Genomic DNA, 23781 nt, shown 5'->3' with positions numbered 1-23781 from the left:
TGATGATAGTTCTCTTCCTGGAACAGGCCGTCTATTTAAATTCTTTTAGGCAATTAAGGGAGAGGTAAAAAGCTCTTTCTGAGTCTTTTTTTTTTTCTTAAAAATAATCAGCCAAAAATAATCCTCATGCCAAAGAGACATATTTTGGGATGACAAAATCCTGCTCCCCTGCCCACTTCAAGTTTGAGAAATATTTCTCCAGGGCATTACTCTACTAAGTAGCTATTAGTTGCATTTGTACTCACTCTCTTGGCTGACTCTCTTTGACAAACAAATGAATAAATTCCATATCCTAAAGTAGCATTCTAAATACCTTCCTCTCCCTAAAACAAAGTGTCCTTCCTCCATCCTAAAACATCAAACCACATTTCTCAACAATGCATTCATTTATTTACTTACTCATTTATTAAAAAAAAAAAAAAAATCATTCACTAATAAGTATTAATTGTGCCAAGCACTGTCAGTGTACTGGAAATACCATGAGAAGCAGAAAAGTCATTGGTTCTGCCTTCTAGGATATTAGAATAAACTAGAGGATACATACAATTAAATAAAGTATGATTATTTCTATAAAGGGGGAAAGTATATGGTACAATGTGTGCACAAGGGAAAACTTCTGAAAGAAAAAGACATTTCCAATGAGTCATGCAGGATGAGTGAACTAAAGCTAGTACCGTTGGGAGTCGGGAGTGTGAGAGGAAGATGTGAGGAATAAAGATCAGAGAAGAATTAAGGGTACATTGACATGCTTGAGGATCCGAATGAAAATAAGAATATCAATTTATACATCTATCTTTTCCTTATTCTTTTTATATTGTCTCAATTTATCTCCCATTATTCCTTAACTTCTTTCAATCATTATTCTAGTACCAACACTCTACTACACAAATCATGATTAACACTAGTTCTTAGCCATATTAGGCAAAAAAAAAGAGAGAGAAATGTTTTAGTAGTAATTAAACATAAATAGGAATGATTATAATATATTCTCTAATATTCTCTAATATATTCTCTAAAATTAAAATTTAATAAGAATAAAAATTAAAAAGATATATCATTTTTTGTTCACTTACAATACATTTTTTTGGGAACCAAAGTCACTTGGGAATAACTAATTTTCTCTTTGAAAAATGAGTCATAATATAGGGAATTGAGTACCATACCCCCAGTGTCTTAATAACTTCTGTAAGAATGTAATAATCAGCAAAAGATTCAGCTTCCCATTACAATATTTTTCAAAAATTCTAATTATAGTAATCATATTTTATATAAATTAATGTTAATTACAATTTTATAGAATTTTTATAGTGTATAGTAATATGCTTGCAATTTTATCACATTGCCATTGTTAAAAAATGTACATTGACTTATTTACACCATAATTAGCTTTGGGAAGAACAGAAATGTAAAGTGCTACAAAAATCCATATTTACTGTAACAGAACTCAAAAAAAGGTCCATAGAAAGATTTTTCAGCTTCTATTATGATTTAGCAAGATATTAGTGGTTTTAGTTTTCTTTGTAACATCTAAATCTTTTAAAATTTGTTTTAAAATTAAGTAATGTTTGGTTCAGGCATTATTTCTCTCCTTATTGCTTTTAGGCATTATATGTATTACTGTACTAAAATCTTAAAAAGAGAGATATTCTGAGGAAATATATCTTATTTTTGAGATATATGTATATAATTCATTTTTCTCTTTTGCATATCCAAATTTTTTATTGATCTTTCTTTAATAAAACATGTAATAGAGAGACTATATAGATTTCCAAATAGCTTTAGGAAATTAACAAAATTGAGAAGGAATAATTTAATGAACAAAACACAATTCCTATTTAAAAAAAATTTTTTTGGTAATATACGGAATAAGTTTAAACATATGTAAAAACTGAATTATAAAGAATTGAAGGAATTTCTCCCTTAAATATTTAGTAGAATTCACCACCAATAAATCCATCTGGTACTGGTGCTTTCCATTTTAGAAGTTTATAAATTATTAATTCAATTTCTTTAATACATATAGGCCAGTTTAGATTCTCTAGTTATTTTTGTATGAGTTTTATAGATTGTGTCTTTAAGGAATTGGTCCATTTTATCCAAGTGTACATAAAGTTTTTCATACTTCTTTATTATCCTTTAATGTCTATGGGATCAGTTGTGATGGCCTCTCACTTATTTCTGATATTAGTAATTTATGTCAGTTCTTTTTTCCCCTTGGTTAGGCTAGCTAGAAGATCATCAATTTTATTAATTATTTCAAAGAAACAGATATGGGTTTTATTTAATTTATCTATTATTTTCCTGTTTCTGATTTCATTGATTTCTGCTCTACTTTTTTATTATTTCTTTTCTTCTTCTTACTTTGGACTTTCTTTGTTCTTTTTCAAGTTTTCTAAGGTAGAAACAGATGATTGACTTTTAGATATTTCTTTTTTTTAAATACATGCAGTCAATGTTATAAATTTCTCCTTAAGCATTGATTTTGCTGCATCCTACAAATTTTGATAAGTTGCATTTTCATTTAGTATGAAAGATTTATAGCACACACATTAGCCGATACCATTGAGGCTACTTCCATATATATTAATAAATGCATTTTTTCTTTGTATTTACCTGATAACATTTGCTTGTATCCTTTCATCTCTTCATTACCGAATCAATAATTTAATTACTATTTTCAGTTAACATATTCTCCTAACTTGTGTTCATTAAGTAGACAAAATAGAAAAAAAAAACATGGCTAGGATAGATTATGAGTAGATAAGGAGTTGGAGGAAGGAAAAACTATTAAGGGGAATTAATAAAATTAATTTTCGGTGTAGCAAATAAAAATTTCATTTATAATTTCTTACTTTCTAAGAAGAATGGATGCTCTTAATTAGAGAGACTTTCCAGAACCATCTGATGGGTGGGGTGATGTAAGTATTAGGTAAGAGCTGGGAAACGAGTCATTGTAATAAACAGGGTTGAGCAATTCAGAGGACTGTCACAAAAAATCCAAGATGAAGGAGACAAGAGAAAGCAAGGATACATGTTACTTGAGTAAAGGTAAAGTAACTAGACTCCTTGGTGGTAGCATGGCTTCAGAGGAAATTTGGAGAACAGAAATTTCTACGGATGATTTCAAGGAGCTTTCTGTGGACTTTTGGTATATTCTATTTCCCACACGAAATTGTCAATAAATTATACAGTGCTTATTAGTATTTCTGCAAAACAGGACTTAAGGGAGGGGACATGACATGGCTGGGTTACTCATTTGTGCTATAAAATAATTTAAAAAGAGTAGTCCCATATTGTGGTCAATGGTAGATTCATTACAAGAAGTGTGTAGATGGACAGTTGTGCTTTCTGCAATGGTGGACTAAGTGATTTGTACAAATCATACACATTTAATTAATCCATATTTGGATTATAGCTTATTGTTTCTTTGTTCTATGATGCCCTTTGATATTCCCCATTCTATATGTTCTTTAAGCAAGACAAAACATACAACACTTTAAGACTGTTGAGAGGCTTTATCTACTTATTTGCCTTACAAAAGACATATATTGTGGGTTTTAAGATATTTTGATATATAAATATCTTCAGTTTACAAGATCTACTATGCAGTTGAAAAGGAATCAAATACTCTTTTCTGAAAGTAAATATTTTTAAATAAGAAATACTAGTTATACCTAGAACATATTCCTCATTCCTCACGCCATTTGTCTATTGACTTCGGCCTTCCAAACTAGAATCTTCCATTTTCTGAAGAAATTAATATTGCTAAGACAGATACTATGCCTAGGTTCCCTCAGGCCATTTGTAATTTTTCTCTCTAGCAGATGCTATTAGCCAGAGAAAAGCACATGGTAGAGATTGAGAAATGCTGGCATAGATTGACCCATGAAGGACTACAAAGTTTAACTGAGCCTCATCAATGATAGGCCATCAAGTGAAAATTTTAGGGTAGGTATTACCATAGATCCTAGATTCATCCAGATTTCTGGCTTTTCTCAGTACATGTTGTTCAGCTTTGATTGTTTATTGTTTTATGGACTTGCATGTGCATATATGTAAGTTAAGATTCTTATGGCTACAAATAATTTACATAGAATATGAACTTATTATCAAATACCAGGACCTATCATTGATTCTAATCCAATGAATTGTTGGGCCACTAGATACAGTAAAAGCAAGATTTTATAAAAACTCCTTTAATATGCTGCCATTAATGTAACAGCTTGCATAAACTCAATCTCTATATCATTTAGTTTAAAATTTACTGATTTGTAGGCAAAAACACTTAATTAGCCCAGTTTTTTGTTGTTGTTGTTTGTTTTTTAGGTATCTTACTATATGAAATACCTAGGAAGCAGAGTTATACAACAAAACAAGGACTATAGGAGTGACTCCACTGTTAAAAGTAGGTAGTTTTCAGAGAAGAAGGTCCAAAAACACAACCTAATAAGTATGCACCATAATATTTATTCTTATAACAACTTCTGAGTTATTTGAGATAACTTAACAAGTTCTTGCTCCCTGAAAACAAGAGTCAAACAATCTTGGGCATTAAATTTGAGGTATTGCATGTAGTGGTAAAAATATATCTTCACATTTGTCAAGAAATTGTATCCAGAGCTTCTCTAGCCGAAAGCTTCAGCTACCCAAATCTATTGTTCACATGTTTTCAACTTGAAGATCCCAAGTGTCCCAGAGCATAGCACTAGTATCTGAATATCTAATTCTAAGTAAGGTACCTGAATACCAGGCTAATACGTCTAGATAATGTACCCAAAGTGTGGTACATAAAATACCATGAACTAGGTTTAATTAAGAGTTAATTTCATTTGTTAGAAAGAATGTACGGTAACTAGGCAGGAATCACAGATTTTTTCTCAGAAAGACAGAATGAGAGAATTACCTAAACTTTGCTTATAGTTCTAATCATTTTTTATTTTATAACTTAACTCCCTGAGCAAATTCTTACAAAATCCCCATTCTAATTAACTGGTCTCAACACCCGTATTCTTGAAAATCCTACCAAGCTTGCTCTTAAATATTTATTGAAATGATCTGCTCCAGGTCTGTATGTAGTAAGAGACATAGATATTTTCTAAGATGCAGACATAGACATTTCCTTGGCTAATAAAGAAAGCATTTTGTGTGATCTGAAAATAAAATATAAAATGCACCAGAATGATTAAAGAAGTTTCCATTATGTATCTTAAGAACATAAGATTAGGTAAATGTAATTTTGGCTCATAATAATGTCAGTAATATTTTATATTTTGTTATTTCATTAAGAAGTCTCTTCAATGCTTCAAACTGTTAATTCTTTGTTGAAAGAAATGTAAGCAGAAAGTGAAATTTTATAAACTTTAGGAAAATATCTAAGGGTCAAAAATAGATATAAAAGAAAAATTCATTTTGCTTTTGATATTTGTTATATTTTAAAATGTCAAATGTTGATTTGGCTAGTTATAAAAGACTAACCGGAAAAAGTATCATTTAGAGTTAGGAAACTTAGGAATGACCATGTAAATATAGAGCTATTCCAGGAAAGAATTGAATCAAAAATTTTAACATGTTTTTATTGAAAGAGGACTCAACTGATTTCATGGTTATTGCTAAAATACTAAAATTGACAGTTTCACATAAAGATTTTGATATGATAGTTTTGGGAAGAGAGATGTATGCACTAACTTTCATTAATGTAAAAAGAAAAATGAAGTGCAGCAAATGTTCTGTTAAGAGGAATTTGATTTTTGGAAGGCTTATAAAATAGCAGAATAATGATTAGAATGATTATAAGAAGCTGACAAAATATTCAAAAAGGAATTCTTTCATTTTGGTAGTTTCCTTAAAAATAATATATTAGGTAAACATGTTTTAAAAAAACAACAGTTCTCAGTAATGTAAAATTATGACATTAATTCACTGCTGTTGCATCTGTAAGATGCTATATTGCCATCCTTTGATATATATAAGAAAACTAAAATTAAGAGATATTCTCAAATTGCAGTAATCTTAGCGTTACATTAAAGTTGACTAAAGCAGCTAGAATTTAATGTCATTTGTTTGAATAGATATTTTTTTCTTCTTTATAGAGTGACCAGTTATTCAAATGGTCTAATAAATGGGAAGTTGAAAGTTTGCTGGCTCCAAAATAGCTTTTTAAGTCTATAACAATTCCTGAGGTGCTTACAATTTTAATTTGGTTGGGTCTAAGTATTGGAAACAGAGGAGGTGAGGGTGGGAGAAAATAAACATTGGTAAAATACTGTACTATGCATATAAGTGCTCATAGTTGTTGACTTGCTGTTAGCTGTGAAGCATTTACACAATAAAAATTGTTCAGCAGTACATTAGCACAAATGGTTTTCAGATTAGTTTACTAGTCATCCAGTCAGGTACTGAGAGACCATTAATGGTACAAGGTTATGTCATTGTATCTAGAGGAACAAGGACTGAGAGGAGAGGAAAAGATCCCAAGCACACTTAATACCCTCCAAACCTCTGAGAAGTAAACACTGAATGAGTGAGGCCAGCATGTCCTATATTAGCACTTCCCAGCATAAATTCTAAAAAACTATGAAAACTAATGTTTGTTATTCCAGAACAATGTTTAACAATAAAATAAATTAGAAAAAGTGTATTAAACAAAGGTTAATAGGTTTTAGTACTATAGGACTTCATAGATAATTTAATAAAATAATAGGTAGTAACCTCAAAAAGTGATTTATATATTTTATTCCAAACTAAACTAATCAATGAAAACCTTTGCCTTAGAACATCTCTCCTGGCCAATATTTTATGTACCACACTTTGGGACATGCTGTCTTAAACCTATTAATAATAAATTCATATTCTGAAGCCCTGATTCCAATTATCTGGCAAAGCAAGAGTTCCCCAGTGCAAAGGCAAAGCTAGGTTTGTATGAAATTTTATTTTCGAAGATATTGCTAAGAGAAAATTAAACTCTAATATTACTTTATTTCTCTCATTTAGACATTTACAAAACAAAAATTTATAGAGCTTTATTTTCATAAACAGATCCGAACTCTTGATTATAATTAACTTGTGGTGATAAATGAGAATATTCACTTGTATTTGAAGTGATTAAGATAAAAACCACTTGATTAAGATTATAAACTATAATAGATTCAAATATTAGATCTAAATCTGTTTATTTTGATTTATTTCTAAAAAGTTAGTTGTTAATGAGAGAAGAAAACTTAGAAAAAAATTTTTTTAACCTAAATCTCGGAAATCACTGATACTAACAGGCCTTGCTATTCCCTATGAATTGTTAACAAGGTAAGAAATAGTGGACAAAGCAAATCCTCATTGAATTGCAGATGATAAGTTGATGAACAGTCTGACTGGCTAATTTAACTAGCTAAATATTCCTTTTCAAACCCCACTCCTTATCCAGATCCCAAAACTTTATGTATCATAATTCAAATACCTCTGTAAAATGACAAATTATTGTTTGTAAATTTTTAACATGTAGTAACTGTCAAAATATGAATATTAAATCTAGTAATGACAAGGTTCTACTGTATAAAAAATGCTTTTATTTACTTAATCACTCAATGGCAATCTTTCTGAAATTAGAATCCTGAACTTAACATGTTTTTATTTTCACTTCGACAATTCAAGTGTTTACTGAAGGCAAACGTCCTTTGGTGAAGTGAAATATAGAGGATGACAATAATTTGCCTCAGGTCACACAGGAGTCAATAGTGGTATCTGATGTAAGAACTACACATGAGTTTTCCCAGGGAAGTCCTTGTTTATGGCTGTTTTCCCAGCATTCAATTCTAAGAATTTTTCCAGAACAAAAGTATCCAAATTTGAATGATAAATTATAGGAGCACTCTCTGTTTAACCCCAATCCTCTCTCTTTCTAAATCTGAATATTAATTAGTTATTTTCATTTTTATTTGGAAAATATTTTTTCTCAAGTTTATAAAAGCCGTTTTCAGGCTAATTTGTTTCTCTGGATTTTTTTTTTTTTTTTAACAACATACTTGATACAGTTGAGCAAAATCTGCTAACTGAAACTGTATCTCCTACGTTATTAATGTTATTGTTTGGAACTAACCTAAAGTGATTATAAAATAAAATAGTTTAGAGAAAGTTTACAATTATTTTCTTTCCATAATCCAATCAAATTGTTCAGGTATATATTGTTAGACCTTTTGGTATCTTTATTGTCTATCTGTAATAACACATTTTTAAAAAGTAATAAAACTAAGCAAAAGAAATAAAAGGCATATAATTTGGAAAGGAAAACGTTAACTCTCTCTCTTTATAAATGGCATGATTATCTATGTCAATAATCCCAAGAAATCCACAAAAACAAAATAAAAACCAACAAACAAAAAACAATATCCTAGAACTAATAAGTGTTTTGGTTGCAGGATATAAGACTAACAAAAATCAATCTATTTCTCTATGTTAATAATGCACTTGTGTGGAACATTTATAATCACTCTAATAAAAATATAATACTTAGGTATAAATATAATAAAATACGTACAGTATCTTTATGTTGAAAATTAAAAAATACTAATAACAAAAAAAGACCTAAATAAGTGGAGAGACATGTTGCATTCAACATAGAAAAGATGTTACTTCTCCCAAAATTTATCTATAAGTTTAATGCAATTCTTTTCAAAATTCTAGCAGGGTTTTTAGACATAGACAAAATGATTCTAAAATTTATATGGAAAGGCGAACAAACTAGAATAGCTAAAAACAATTTTGAAAAAGAATAAAGTGGGAGGAATCACTGATACCATTGAATACTACTCAGCAAAAAATAAAAACAAACATTTGAGGCCTGCAACATCTTAGATGATTCTCAAAAGAAAAATGAAAAATGCCAATCTCAAAAGATAACAGTGATACAGTGTTCTTGAAATGTCAATTAATAAAATGAGGAAGAGATCAGTGGTTGACAGGGGTCAAGATCAGCAGAGGAACAAGGTGATTGTGTTAAAAAAGGATAGCTGAAGGTATTCGAAGATAGAATTATTCTGTATCTTGTGTCATACAAATCTACACAGATGACAAAATTAGATAAAATTAAATATACATATGTATACAAATGACAGTATATAAAACTGATGAAATCTGAGAAAGGCAAATGGATTTTATCAAGTTAATTTCTGAGTCGTGATATAGTACTAATAGTTATGCAAGATGGGGGACACTGGGTGAAGAATGTAGGTTATTCTTTATATCTTTCTTACAATCATGAGTAAATCTACAATTACGTGAAAAGAAAATATTTTTAAAAGTACTAAAATATATGATTAACGAAATATATTTTGTAAAAGGTGAGGTCCAGTATGGGTATTATTTTTTGCCTTTATGATTTCAGTTAAAAGGTCCTTTAAGAGAAGCTCATATTAGGAAAGTATTTTGTATAGGGCAAATTCTGTTATGGCAACGGTAAGCTTCAACAGTTTTGTAAAAAACTGTGATACATCCTCATCCATTTTTAGGATTAGATTACAGCTGGAGATGACTTGATTTTTATGAGTCTGCTCTAGTCTCTCTGGTAAATCTGGCCAAACCAAAGTATTTTATTCATCTATTCACCTTCTCCTTATTAGAGTGGTGGTCCCCACAGGTGGTTTATTATATTTGATTGCTATTCGACTAGATTTCATTCTTCATCCTGTTAAAGTTCTGGGAGTACCTCACTTTTCCCCATGTGCTTTGATAGCAATGGGTTTCATGACATTCATATATATGATATTGATGTTCTCATTTCACTCATATTTATTCTAGTCATGTGATGCACATATTTGGCACTGTGGAACAAGCCTGAATTAGAATAAATGTGTGTGCTTCTTTTCATTGGTTTTAAAGCATGTCTACCTTATTTGAAAAATTTCACATCTTGAATATCTCCTAAAAATAGAAAGTTATTCAAATTAAATCAACAAGCTTAAAATATATATTTTATTTCAAAGTGTAAAATTATATTTAGAAAATATGTAAGTAAAAATCATTCTTAAGTCTTTCTTTCAGAAATAACTGCTACTGAGATTCTAAAAATAATCTTAACATATACTATATACATATATATGTATATCTGTATATGTATATACAGATGCATTATATATTTTTTCTCTCACTATAGGATAGATCATATTATGCAAATTTTAGCCTTCCTTTAAAATTTTAATAATATATTATTAAATATTTTCTCATGTTGATAAATAGATCACTATAAAATAATTTTAAAGATGTAATTAATATGTGAATAGCAGCATATATAACCAAAATAATTAGAAATTTACAGTGTTCAAGTTTTTGCTACTTTAAGGAGTGTTCTAAGTAACACCATCATTCCATTTTATTCACAGTATGAATTTATTAAAGGAAATAACTATTTGGAAGATTGTTTTGAATCGTGGTATGTTTTCTTATGTTTTGCAAATACTTCAATAGCAAGAAAACATTTCAAAAATGTTTATACTAAATATTTAATAGCTCTGATTAAAAATATATTAAAGTCACTTTTCTTTCCTGCCAAATAAATTATCCAGGCCACGGCTAAGTCATGAGATAGTGAATAAATGAATGAATGAAGACATTCTTCTTTACCTCACTGATTTCTCTACTCTCAGTTGGCTAGCCTTTCTCTTTATGCCTCAATTTACCAACAAGTTTATTATAGCACTCTTGTCCATCATTCAAATTAGGTCTGCCTGTCACTATGTATTGAGTTTCTTCCCTTTTACTCATTGTCTATCCTACATGTATATTGCTTCTAACTCTTATTCTTTCAGCTACTAGTTTGGAACCCAAAAACGATCCTTAAAAAAACCTCCAAAACGCAACAAATGTAAAGCTCTAAATATGAATGTTTGACCATTAAATATCTCTTTAATTTCTAACACTTTTCCAACCTTTAGCGTTTTTACATATACAAAGAGTGCAAAGAATATAAAAATTCACATTGCAAGCAAACTATTTTTGTATATAGCAAGATAAATTACTGCAGAAGATGTTAATGACATACTTTCATTGTTAAAATATGACAAGATAATAAATGTAATGTAGATAAGGAAAAATTTTCTTTTAAGATCTCAAAAAGGGAAATAATTTCACTCACATTAGTTCCCTTCTTTCTGTTTTTACTATCTCATTTTGATTCAGGATTTGTCTCTTTACAGGATAGAATAATGGCCTCCTGTTTTACTTCTACTCTCACTGATTCTACCCTGCACAAGACTACAAGTTAATTCTTTCTAAAGTAGAACTCCAATAACTTTACCTACCCGCTAAAAACAAACAAAATAGAAACTGTCAATAACTCCCCATTGCCTACACTTCAAATTTGTCAGGCTGCATTTTAAAGTACTCAGTAGTCTGGTTTCCACTTGCTTCTTCAGATTCATTTCTTGTTATTCTTCTTCATGGATGCTATGCTACAATCTGGACACCTGAATGCTTTCTCAACACACTATGTATTATTATTGCTGCTATACTTCTATTACTAATATACTTCTCTTAATGCTTCTATATCTCTCCTTACTCTGTTTTACTTTACCTTTTTTGATTTTTTGACTTCCACCATTCTTTAAAATGCCACCTCATTCATAAAGCTTTTTCTGAGAAAAGCCAACAGTTATGACCACTTATTGCTTTCTTGAATTTCCATTGTAATTTAGCATAGTCTGCATTTAATAAACTGTGAAATAAGATCTATTATCTATCTATCTATCTATCTATCTATCTATCTATCTATCTATCTATCTATCTATCACCTATCTTTCTATCATCTATCTATATCATCATCTATCTATCATCTATCTATCATCTATCTAGCTCAGTTCCTGACACACAGCTCCTAAGACATTTGTAATTTCCTGAGTGATAGGAGCCTCTGACACTGAGCTCCTAAATCCCTTAGAACTCCCTAGGTTAGAGGAAGACTAAGCCATGATTAGAAGCTTGGAAGTTTCAACCTCATGCCTTATTTTCAGGAGGGGTTCATGGGAACCTCGAATTTATAGTCAGCTGGTCAGAAGCACAAGTGACAACCTGGACTTATGATTGGCTATCTGAAATGGGAAGTGGTGGTGGTAGTTTTGTGGTACTGAGCCCTTAACCTGTAGAATCTGATGCTAACTCCAGGTAGATAGTGTTAAAAATGAATTGAATTGTAGGACATCCAGCAGATGTCACAGAATTACTTGATGTGTGGAGAAATCACACATCTGGTGTTGGAAGTGTTATGTGTAGGTAAAGAAGCAAGAGAAGTTTTTCTAATATACAAATAAATAAACAAACAACAAATACCCAAATCATAAGATAAAAATTACAAAAAGTATTTTATTGCTATCTCTATCCAAGAAACCACTGTACTATAGACACCTTGAAGTCAGGATTTGTGCTTTACTTTGTTTTGCTCCCTGCTCATGCCCTCACCTCACTATAATTACTATATTATTTTGCATAAAGTATAGTAAAGGTTTGCTAAATTGAACAGAATCACCAGAAATATTTAAATTGAGCTATTACAGGTTGCCTCTGGATTAAAGCTACCATTTTCTTTTCTCAATGTATTAGTTCACTAAATTCAAGATGTGTTGTAATTTTTTCTAAGACAAGTTGTGAATTTTAAAGTTTAGTAAGTGGCATTCTCTGATCAGAGAGCGCTGTGGCCTTGGCCTCACACTGGCATTTGGAGTAAGCAAAACCTAAAGATACCAGACTGCATTTTTCTACCTACTGTTCATGCTGAGGGTTTGATATTGGATTTTCAAGCTAAGTCAAACAAGTAGGGAAAATAACTACCAACTATCTGATACTATAGAGATTAAGGCCACATGGCAACTTGCCTTAAAGAGTGGAACTAGTTTTAGTTATGTCAGCATGAGCTATCTTAATGTCTGTTTTGAAAACATCACATTATCATAATTCTTGTTAAAGACAGAGGTCACTGAAACATCACATTACATTTGAAAATATAACTTGAAAAGTGGGATCAGGAATGTAATGATCAAAATGTTGATCCTGGATTAGAAGTGCAAAAAATAATTGTAGTTTGCATTTAATTTCCATCAATGATCCTAAAAATCTGGAGCTGAAATTCTTAAAAAAGAATATCGAGGTGGCTGTGAAAATTGATATTTTCATGGCTTCAATAGCATTTTTTTTTTTTGTCTAAAAGTAGCGAAACTTTGAAATAATCCAACAATTACTTTCGCCAGTTTTTAAAGTGAGGTTGGAGTTGTGGCACTCACAATAGTTTGGTAATGATCATAACTTTAGGACAAGAAAAGACAAGACATAGTCTGTAGCATGAAAATACTGAAGGGATGTCTTCAGAGTCAGACAGTAAAAATTATGAGAATCACCGATAACATACAGCTATTCAACATAGCCCATTTAAAAGTTATTACAGAGTCATAGTCAAGCTCCCACTTGTATTAAATGGGAACTTTCTAATTTTCCAAACTATCTTTCTAATAGTTGCAATGGCCTACTTGAGTATGAGAGAAGTGATTTTTGCTTATCACAGACATCTGCTGGGAAAACACCTGCTCTCTTTTAATTGCCTACAATTGTAACAGTACCAATATTAATGCTGTACTATCATGCCCAACAACAACTTTTTTCCTCTTATACAGTTACACAGGTGTTGCAATAAATGATCCACATTAACTCATACTATATCTAATGTCTAAGAGTAATGGAAGTAAGGACAATTGATATTTACTAATGATGAATTATAAAGTAAGCTGTTTACAATGTCAAGATTTTTCTAATCAGTACACAAGGCAAGAAACTAATTTATGACTAATATTTGAGTCAAACTTCTGGAGGAATCTAAGACAAAATAAATCAGATTTTCTCTTTATTTACCTTCTTCCATATCTTCTTCACTGATATGTAATATGTAATCATCCTCCTCCTTTAATGTGTTTATTAACAAATTATCTTGAATTCTATTTCAGTCTTCAATGCTTTCTACTAAAGGAGTCTTCTAGTTCAGAAGAGAGAGAAAAAGAGAATGCTTTCTCATTATTTAAATAAGACTATATTATCCAAATGAGTATTCGATCCATGCTCTTTGTTATTGACAATGATTACTTAGATATCCTATAAGTATAATGAGCTATATAAGAAAGAATGAATTATTCCTTTTTGTCAGAAACTTAAATTTATTCATTTATTTTTTCATTATTAAATATTTATTTAGTAGCTACTATATGGCAGGCATTGCGCCAGATTCTAGAGCTTTACAAGAAAGATTAGTACTGATTTCTTATCTCTCAGGAGCTTACCTTTTCAAAGAAGGGCAAATGTATTGATAAAGAAGTCTGTATCAGCGACAATAAAGCTAAAAGAGTTTAGGAGTTTTGAGAGCAAATAGGAGAAACAAATACATAGAGCCAGCTTTATTTTTTTGACTGTTACCTTCTCATGTTTTAAAACTTCACTTTTATTTCCCACACTTCTGATTTAAAAAAAAAAAAATCTGCATCAGTTTTATGGTAGCATTTATGAAGAGTTGAAAGGACACAAGAAAGCTAGCTCTTCACTTGGGTGGAATTTCGCATGTGTGAATACAGAGTGGAATGAATACATTTTGTGGGCCCTACCTCAGATTTGTAAGTCTAGAATATTGAGAAGGCTGAGAAAGAGTTGTTAAACTAGAAATATATATATATTTCTAGTTTAATATATATTTCAGCATGAATAGTAGGTAGAAAAATACAGTCTGGTATCTTTAGGTTTTGCTAACTCCAAATGCCAGTGTGAGGCCAAGGCCAGCGCTCTCTGCTCAGAGAATGCCACTTACTAAACTTTAAAATTCACAACTTGTCTTAAAAAAAATTACAACACATCTTGAATTTAGTGAACTAATACATTGAGAAAAGAAAATGGTAGCTTTAATCCAGAGGCAAACTGTAATGGCTCAATTTAAATTATTCTGCCTTATATATATATATAAGGTAGAATGCCTATTAATTCACCATGGAAACTTTTATTTCTTTTTGCAGCCACTGAAATACTAGATGTTCACTCACCTCCAGATCACTGTTCTCCCAATAATAGAGTATTTTAGATATCAATCTGACAGTAAGGTGAATGAATGCAGTGAATATGGAAAAAGAGCAGAGAGGTGACTAGTCATAAGGTAAATTTATCTAGGCAATGAAGTCTTATATATTGCTCTGCCTCAGAACAGTAAATTCTCCTTTAATTCCAAAATTATTATCATCTTCAGATTTAGTGCTTTTTATATACATAGGTTAAAAACTGACAGACTCTCTAGTCTCTGACTCCATTTTCCTAATTAATTTCAGATCCTTATTCTGCAGGACCTTGTCCTCTCAAGAAGAATGACAGCTTTATTAATAAAGAAGTCTGTATAGAAAAGAGTGAAGCCAAAGGAAATGAGTTTTGAGAGAGTTTAGCAGAAACAAATAAATACCTTTCTGATAAATCCCCTTAAGCTGATATATTTTTTTCTTCTGACAGGTTGCAGTACAACTGATTTGTTTACAGTAAACTCCATCCATTTCTAGAATTGATTAAGCTATGGAATTATTTATTGTTATGATTAGGCTTAACAGTGGTGATAGCTGACACTGCCATAGTCACTCTGATGGGAATTTACTTCACCTATTTTCTCTCTGCTCTTTAGGATGGATCATGTCTACAAGTGGCTCATTACATTTGGTAGCTATTATTCTTAATTTCCCTCTTTAATTTGTCAAAGTTCTAGGAATGCTTATTTTCTGCACAGGTTCTGTGACAGTCATATATGTTATACTGACTGCTCTCATTTCATTTATATTTACTTTATGCATGTGGCATGCACATCTGCCAGAGTGAAAGTGGCTTGATTTTAGAGTATATATTTTGTGTGCTTTCCTGCTATCATTTGGCATGGTTTAACTTGATACGTTAATTTAAAAGTAGCCATTGGAATAGAGTTATTTGAGTTATTTGAAATGTAATAAACTCTGAATTGCTTTAAAGAGGACATTAAGTCAATTCTTGTTTCTGCCTCAACACAATGTCTAAACTTGAACAAGTTCCTACAAGTCTCTAGGTTTCAATATTTTTGCCTACAAAATAGAAGAGCCTAGATTGTCTCTCAGCTATTTTTCATTAGCAAAAATATATTCTAAATTCTATTACAAACCACATCATGATGCTGTGGGGCAAATAATAAAGTATTAAGTAGAAGCATCAGTAGATTACCTGGAGGCATAATAGCTAGAGAACATAAAGGCACCAGTAATGGGGAAGACACAAAGACCAGGCTGAACATAGATGTAAAGAAGGCATAAAATAGAAGCTTCTTGTTAGTGTTTTGAGTCTTTGGGATAGTTCCTTGGGCAGAGATTTTTACCATCACAGCCCCGGTTGAAACTTAGTTCTCATATGTTGAGAAATACTTGTCCTTATAAAGCTCACGTGTGTAAATACAAAATTTTTATAGGAAACTAAAAATATGGGTATTATCTTTATTTCCTAATGCCAAATTAGAAAACAAATATAAATATATTATCCAATTATGAAAAGAAATGAATGTACTATTAAATATTGGTAGTAGGTATTAAATTTATAGCTATTTGTTTTAAAAATTGAACCATAAAAATAAATAACTCATTAGAGACTCCTTCTATTCTCTGAAGAAAATCTTCAAGTGTAAGGTCAAATAATGAAAATAATAAAAATAAATCCAGTCATGATCACAGATAAGAGTGAAGTCAGATAAGAGAAAAAAAAAATTTACTTAGCGTTTGTTCAAATTATCTCTTAGGCTTAATTATAGTAATTTATATGCAGAACGTTTATAGATTTGACTTACTGTGACTTAGAACAGACTTCTACATGAATTCAAAAAATATACAACTTCGCTGAAGCTTTCGTTGGTCTACTTTATCTCTAATTAGGAGAAAAGTAGTGAAACATAATACATCATATTCCTAGTATTAATTCTGTACCCTACATAATGTCAATCTCTAAGATTGAATGAGGTCATCAGTGTTTGATGTTTATCCTGTAAAGAAAGAAATAGATGGCATGATACATGAATAGGCATTGGTTTCTATAGAGAAACTGTGGTGTTAAATTCTCTGTTAGTGTCGTTATAAGATGTGAATTACAATTGAGGGGTATAGAAGGAAAAAGAATGTTTGGTTTTATGCTTTCAAGGAAATGTTTACCAAAATATGTTTCCAAAATTAAAAATCTTTCACTTGGTCACTCTATATTTGTAAAAATCTTTACCAATGTGTTTTGGCACTAATGCTTTGACTCGAGTTGAGTTAAAACCTATTTGTTTCATTTTTAAGGGGCACGAGGAGAAAAATAAATGTAATCAAACATATGGGACAGGCTTTCCTACTCCAGAAAGCCTTAAGGATCAGAGAGAGGCTATTTGTCTAAGCTGTGACTCTCACTGGAGCAGTCAGACCACATGGATGTGTATACCTGAACTGAGGAGAACAAGGTGTGGATATAACAAGTGTCTGGGAATTATACAATAACTGAAAACTTATGTTTAAGTAAGAATGCAAATACAAATTTGGATAGACTTACATGAGAACATGCTGCTAATATAAGCAAGTTTCTATTGCTTACAAACTAAGAGTTAAAAGTAACTATTAACAATAGGTTAAAGTTATAGGAGTTAGGCTTTATTAGCCTATGAATTAATGATATATGTCAAGTAAAAGCATGAAAATTTTATGGCTTCCTCTAAAATCCTTGACTGAATGATAGAGAAAAATAAGTATAACAAGATTTTTAGAGTCAGTCAATAAAAAGGAAAAATATACCTCAAGTCCCTTTAATTCTCACCTTTACAACTCTGCAACTACTTAGCTCAAGGCATCACCATCCTTCATCAGGACACTGCAATAATGACCTAATTGGAAACTTCTTCCATCAATGACTCCTTCTAGTCCACTCTCTAGATGAGAGCAGGAGTGGGATTTCTTGAATGGCAGAGTGAGTGAGGCCCTCCATAAATCCACTTCACGAAGGTAACAGAAACACTGGCAAAATTGTGAAAATCAGAACTTTGCTCTGACTTGACAAGAAAACTATGGCAAAGAAAACTTTTGTGGATGCAATTATGGAAAGGAGATTAAAATGGAGAGGTTATTCAACATAATCACAAATCCTTAAAAGGCGAGAACATTTTCTTGCTCTAGTTAGAGAGAGGTGTGATTATGGAAGAAAGGCATGGAGATATGCAATCCCACTGCTGGACTTGAAGATGGAAGAAAGGGACCATGATTCAAGGAATGTGGGCCATCTCTAGAAGATGGGAACATTTAAAGAATGGAGTTTCACCTAAAGTCTCCAGAGAGGAATGCAGCCCTGCTGACACCTTGATTTTAGCCCAGTGAGATCCATATCAGACTTCTGAACTACACAACTGTAAGATAATACATCTGTATTGTTTTAAGCTGCTAAGTTTATAGTAATTTGTCATGGTAACAACAGAAGTCTAGCACATCCTTGCACATACCATCAACTTTATTGCCCCTCTCTCACTTGTATTTATCTGGCTGAACTACATCCTAGATAACCCCAACTGTGAGTTTGCAACAATATAGCTGAAAATAAACTAAGGAAAACATAAAACCTGACATCTAATCTTTCTTTAAATTCATAATCATGAACCTCAGATGAACTTTTAAAAGTGCCCAGCAATAATTTCTTATTTCATTCTATCTTCTATTCTCCTAATGACAATTTCCCATTCTTCTCTTTCCTCACTTCATTCCTAGATGTTGATGTCCCATATCCTTTGTGTATAATTATTTTTCTATGTAATTGAGAAAATAGAAGCAAAAGAAGAAAACATTTACAAGGCTCCATGACCCCATCTATGCACTTAACTCTATCCATATTTATATTCCCTTTTGTCTTGTTTTTATGGCTGAACTTCCATGTTTTTATTTAAAGCTAATGCCTCTACTGTTCATTAGATTTCATCAACTGCCACCTACTCAAAGAAATTATTTCACCAAATTTTTCCCTTCTAGCTTCAAAATCCATCCAGAATCTAATTAATTTTCACCACTTTCATTCTTGCTACTTAGTCTGAGCTGCTTAGACTCTTGTCCTCCTAAAATCTATTCCCCACTCCTAAGCCAGAGTGAGAAAGTTAAAATGTGAGTCATCTTATGAACTGTATTATCAGTTACTCATATCTCTTAGGCTGTTTCCACCGGTATACAAGTATGTTGTTATTTCTCTTGACTACAAAATAGCCCATTCTTGATTCTACTTTTCTTGCCAGGCCCTGCCCCATTTCCATCCTTGTTACAGAAATAATCATTGAAAAGGAAGTTAATTTTTATAGTCTTAAATTTATTTCCTACAATCCTCTGTCAAGTTTCACTCCTACCAGGCTCTGAGAATGACCTCGTCAAGGTTAGCAATGATCTCCATGCTGTTAAATCTAGTGGTCAATTCTCAGTCCCAAATTACTTAAATTTTCAGTAGCATGTAACAGCGTTAATACACCTTTTTTTTTTCAATTATTTTTCAGTATTATATGTTCACCTCTTTTTCCTCTAGCTCGCTGGCCAAATTTGCAGGTTCCTCTTGTTTCCCTGGCCCCTCAATTTTGGATCACTTCATAGCTTAGTCCTTGGAACTCTTATCTTTTAAAATTTTTATTCACTTCCTTTGTGAATACCTATAAACCCATGACTTTAAATACCCTGTGTATACTCATTACCCACATGACTCCAGATTTATAGTTCTAGCCAACACCTCTCCCCTAAAATCTGGAATCATATATAAAACTGTCTCTTGCACAACTGCAATAGGCATATCTAACTTGATATGTCAAAAACTGAGGTCCTAGAATGACACACTCCCCAAACCTGTTGTATCTCAGGCTTTCCTGGCTATTGCTTCCAAAGTCGCAATCTTTTCTATAACTACAGTTTCTAGGTTGATTTCCTTCTTTATTTGTCTCTTTAGAATTAATCATTTTCGAATATATAACATATTTTTTTATTGATTTTGTTTATTGTCTGTCTCAATTTCTAGAATGTAGCTCCATGAGAGGAATTTTTATTGTTTTTTTTTCCCCATAAGTATCTTTAGAGCTTAGAAAGGAACCTTGTGTTCTCAATACACATTTAATGACTAAATGAATGAAAAGTAGATGTTGCTGCTTTTTTCATTATAAATGAGCCAAACTTACATAATCATTTATTTATTTATTTTTTTGTCAGTCTCCTCTAAGACATGTGATTCATTAGTATGGAAAATTTGTCTTCTCAGCTAAAACAATACCTCTTATAAAATGGCCTTCACCTCAAAGAACTAGGGGAAGAGACTCCTTTAAATTCTGATATTCTCTTTACAAAAATGCAAACATACACAACTATTGGGATATAGTTTTCAGAGAATTTATAGACGCTCTGAAGCCCATTTTTAATGTCCATACTGGTGTATAGTTTAGAAATGTATGAGTCCTACTTCATTGAATGTCTTTTTCTGCATTCTAAGGGTCTGGCATCACATTTGAGAACTTAAAGGTAAAATCCTTACTATGGCTTATAATTGAATATGGGTTAAAATAAATATTATTGGATTTGTAAAACCATGAAAGTCCTTCCTTTCAAAAACAGAAAGAAATATGTGTATGCATTGACTAAGGAGAAAAGATAACCATTTTAGCCTTGTGTGAAATGCTAAAACCGTTGTGTTAGTTTTTTCATTATGGTCGTTCAATTAAACTTTTTTCTAATAAATTAAGATTTATTTCTGTAGTTCCTTTCACTTTCTACATATTATTGAAATTTATAAAATTTTATAGGTGTATCCACTTGAGATATTATTGTCTTAGTATGAAATACAAGTTCACTGAGAAAATTTTGCAATTTTTAGTAGTGATTAAAATTTTTGCCATTTATAGACAATAGGCAGACAAATGGCATTTATAAACTTATCAAATTAAAATAGCTTAAAAATGCATGTAAAATAAACAAACTATTTTCAATTTATTATGGTCAGAAATTCATAGGATAAAAGTAATTTGAATGTAAAATGATAAAAACTAAATTTTATACAGTTTTATATAATTTTTACTGAAAACATGAAATTCAGTCAATAAAGATGATCAAAATTCCCTCACTGATCCATAATTTCTATCTGCTTAGTTTAAATTTATCAAAAGGCATGCTAACTCATATGTAAAAATACTATTTATAGATCCCATTTATAGATCTGAGTAAAAGAGGGTTATAGGTTACATATGTCTATTACCGTTATTAATTCTGCTATCCACTATCCACATTGAGACTCATTATTAACAATGCCTACTTTCTGGCAGGCACTGTGTTGGTATTTTATATAAAGTGAATAAAGTTATCCCTATTTTACACCTGAGATTCAATTGGTTTCAGAAACTTGGCTGGGTGGCAGAGCTGAGATTTGATAGCTGATGCCCTTACCCCTCTATTTTATTGCCCAAACTTACAGCACATCTCCAGACATCACTTCTATTGTTTTTCTCCTTAATGGATCTTGTCATAAAGGACTTTATCTTCTAAACTGTTTTCTTTAAATAACACTTTTCCCACTGGTATTTATCAGACATATACAAGAGCCAATAAGAGCCCTTGCTGAACTTAAGGTACTGATATGATGCTATCTGTCACAATTCAAAAGATTTGGTATTTTGATCATTTTGTGCAGTCTTTTTTTTTTTGTATAATTCTTTTGGGGCTTTTGAAATAATGAATCTTGAGCAGTCCCACTACATTCATGGCCCTCTGAATGTCTAGAAACTTCAGGTTGACAAGAAACTATGACAGATGTCAAAATTAATCAATATGAATTTTTATGCTCTGAATTTGGCACTTACAAAATGATACCTCCCATTTAGCTGCTCTGATGCTATCAGCCCTCAAATGATTTGTTCATTCAGTAAATATTTCTGTTCTTGCCATGTACCAGGCCCTGGGCTAATGCTGGGAATATAATTATAAGCACATCAGAACCTGCTATTAGAATGCTAAGTCTCAGATCAAATACAGTCATGAACCACATAACGACAATTAGGTCAATGACAGCCCTAATATATGGTGGTGGTCCCATAAGATTATAATGGATCTGGAAAATTCCTATTGCCTAGTGAGTCATAGCTGGTAAAGTCTTAGCACTTTCTGAAAAGTGTGACACCTCAGGGAGAGCCTCAGGCAGGACCTCCTGTACATATTCCAGAAGAAGGCATTGTTATCATAGGAGATGACAGCTCCATGCATCTTATTGTCCCTGAAGACCTTCCAGTAGGACAAGATGTGGAGGTGGAAGACAGTGATATTGATGATCCTGTTCCTGTGTGAGCCTAGGCTATTATGTGTATTTGTGTCTTAGTTTTTAATGAAAAAAATTAAAAAAGTAAAAAAAAAATATTAAAACAGAGAAAAGCTTATAGAATAAAGATACTAAAAAAGAAAATATTTTTGTACAGCTGTACAATATCTTTGTTTTTTAAGCTAAGTGTTATTATAAGAATCAAAAAGTTTAAAAAATTAAAAAGTTTATAAATCTAAAAGTTACAGTAAGCTAAGGTTAATTTATTATTGAAAAAAGAAAAACATTTAAAAAATAAATTTAGTATAGTCTAACTATGCAATATTTATAAAGTCTACAGTAATGTACAGTAATATTCTATGTCTTCATATTCATTCATCATTCACTGACACCTAGAGCAACTTCCAGTCCTGCAAGTTCCATTCACGGTAAGTGCCCTATACAGATGTACTATTTTTTTATCTTTTATACTATATTTTTACTGTACTTTTTCTATGTTTAGATACACATATACTTTGCATTGTGTTACAATTGCCTGTAGTATTCAGTGCAATAACATGCTCTACAGGTTTATAGCCTACGGGCAATAGGCTATACCATATTGCCTAGGTGTATAATAGGCTATACCATCGAGGTTTGTTTAAGAGCAATCTATGATGTTTGCACAACAAAATCACCTAAAGATGCATTTCCCAGAACTTATCCTCGTTAAGTGACATATAACAGTAATGACACAAAATATACAATTACAGTAATCTCTTCTTATCCACAGGGGGTCCATTTCAAGGCCCCAGGTGGATGCCTGAAACCATAGATAGTACCCAACCCTACATACTATATTTTCCCTGTACATACATACCTATGATAAAGTTCAGTTTATAAAAAAAGCACAGTAAGAGATGAACAACAATAAAAGTGGAAAAATTATAACAGTATACCATAATGTGAATGTGGCTCTCTCTCTCTCAAAACATCTTACACTCTATTCACTCTTCTTCTTTTTGAGATGATGTAATATGATACAATGCCCATGTGATGAGATGACGTGAATGACATCAGCATTGTGATGTCGTGTTAAGCCACTACTGACCTTCTGACCACATGGTTACTAACTAGCAAACAGGCGGGTAGCATATACAGAGCAGATACACTGGACAAAGAAATGATTTATGTCCCAGGCAGGATGTGGGGGAAGAGCTTGAGATTTCATCATGTTACTCAAACAGCATAAATTTTAAAAGTTATGAATTATTTATTTCTGGAATTTTCTATTTAATATTTTTAGAAAGCCTTTGACTCATGGGCAACTGAAACTGCAGAGAGCAAAACTAGGTAAGGGGACTGCTGTATACACTGTTATATACTATGAAGGAGAGATCTCAGACAATAGACAATAGGGGTACCTGCCCTAGCCTGTCAGGACACGAATTCTTCCCTAAATAGGATGTGTTT

General features: G+C 31.6%; 1 pseudogene; it reads left to right on the top strand.

Annotated features, from left to right (window-relative positions):
• LOC102896225 overlaps positions 1-23781 on the top strand; it is an 82742-nt pseudogene that overhangs the window by 5032 nt on the left and 53929 nt on the right.

Source organism: Pteropus alecto, unplaced genomic scaffold (genome assembly GCF_000325575.1).
Source record: "Pteropus alecto unplaced genomic scaffold, ASM32557v1 scaffold3, whole genome shotgun sequence".
NCBI lineage: Eukaryota > Metazoa > Chordata > Mammalia > Chiroptera > Pteropodidae > Pteropus > Pteropus alecto.
Note: the sequence above shows the minus strand (reverse complement) of the source record. Positions and strands in the feature narration are given on the sequence as shown.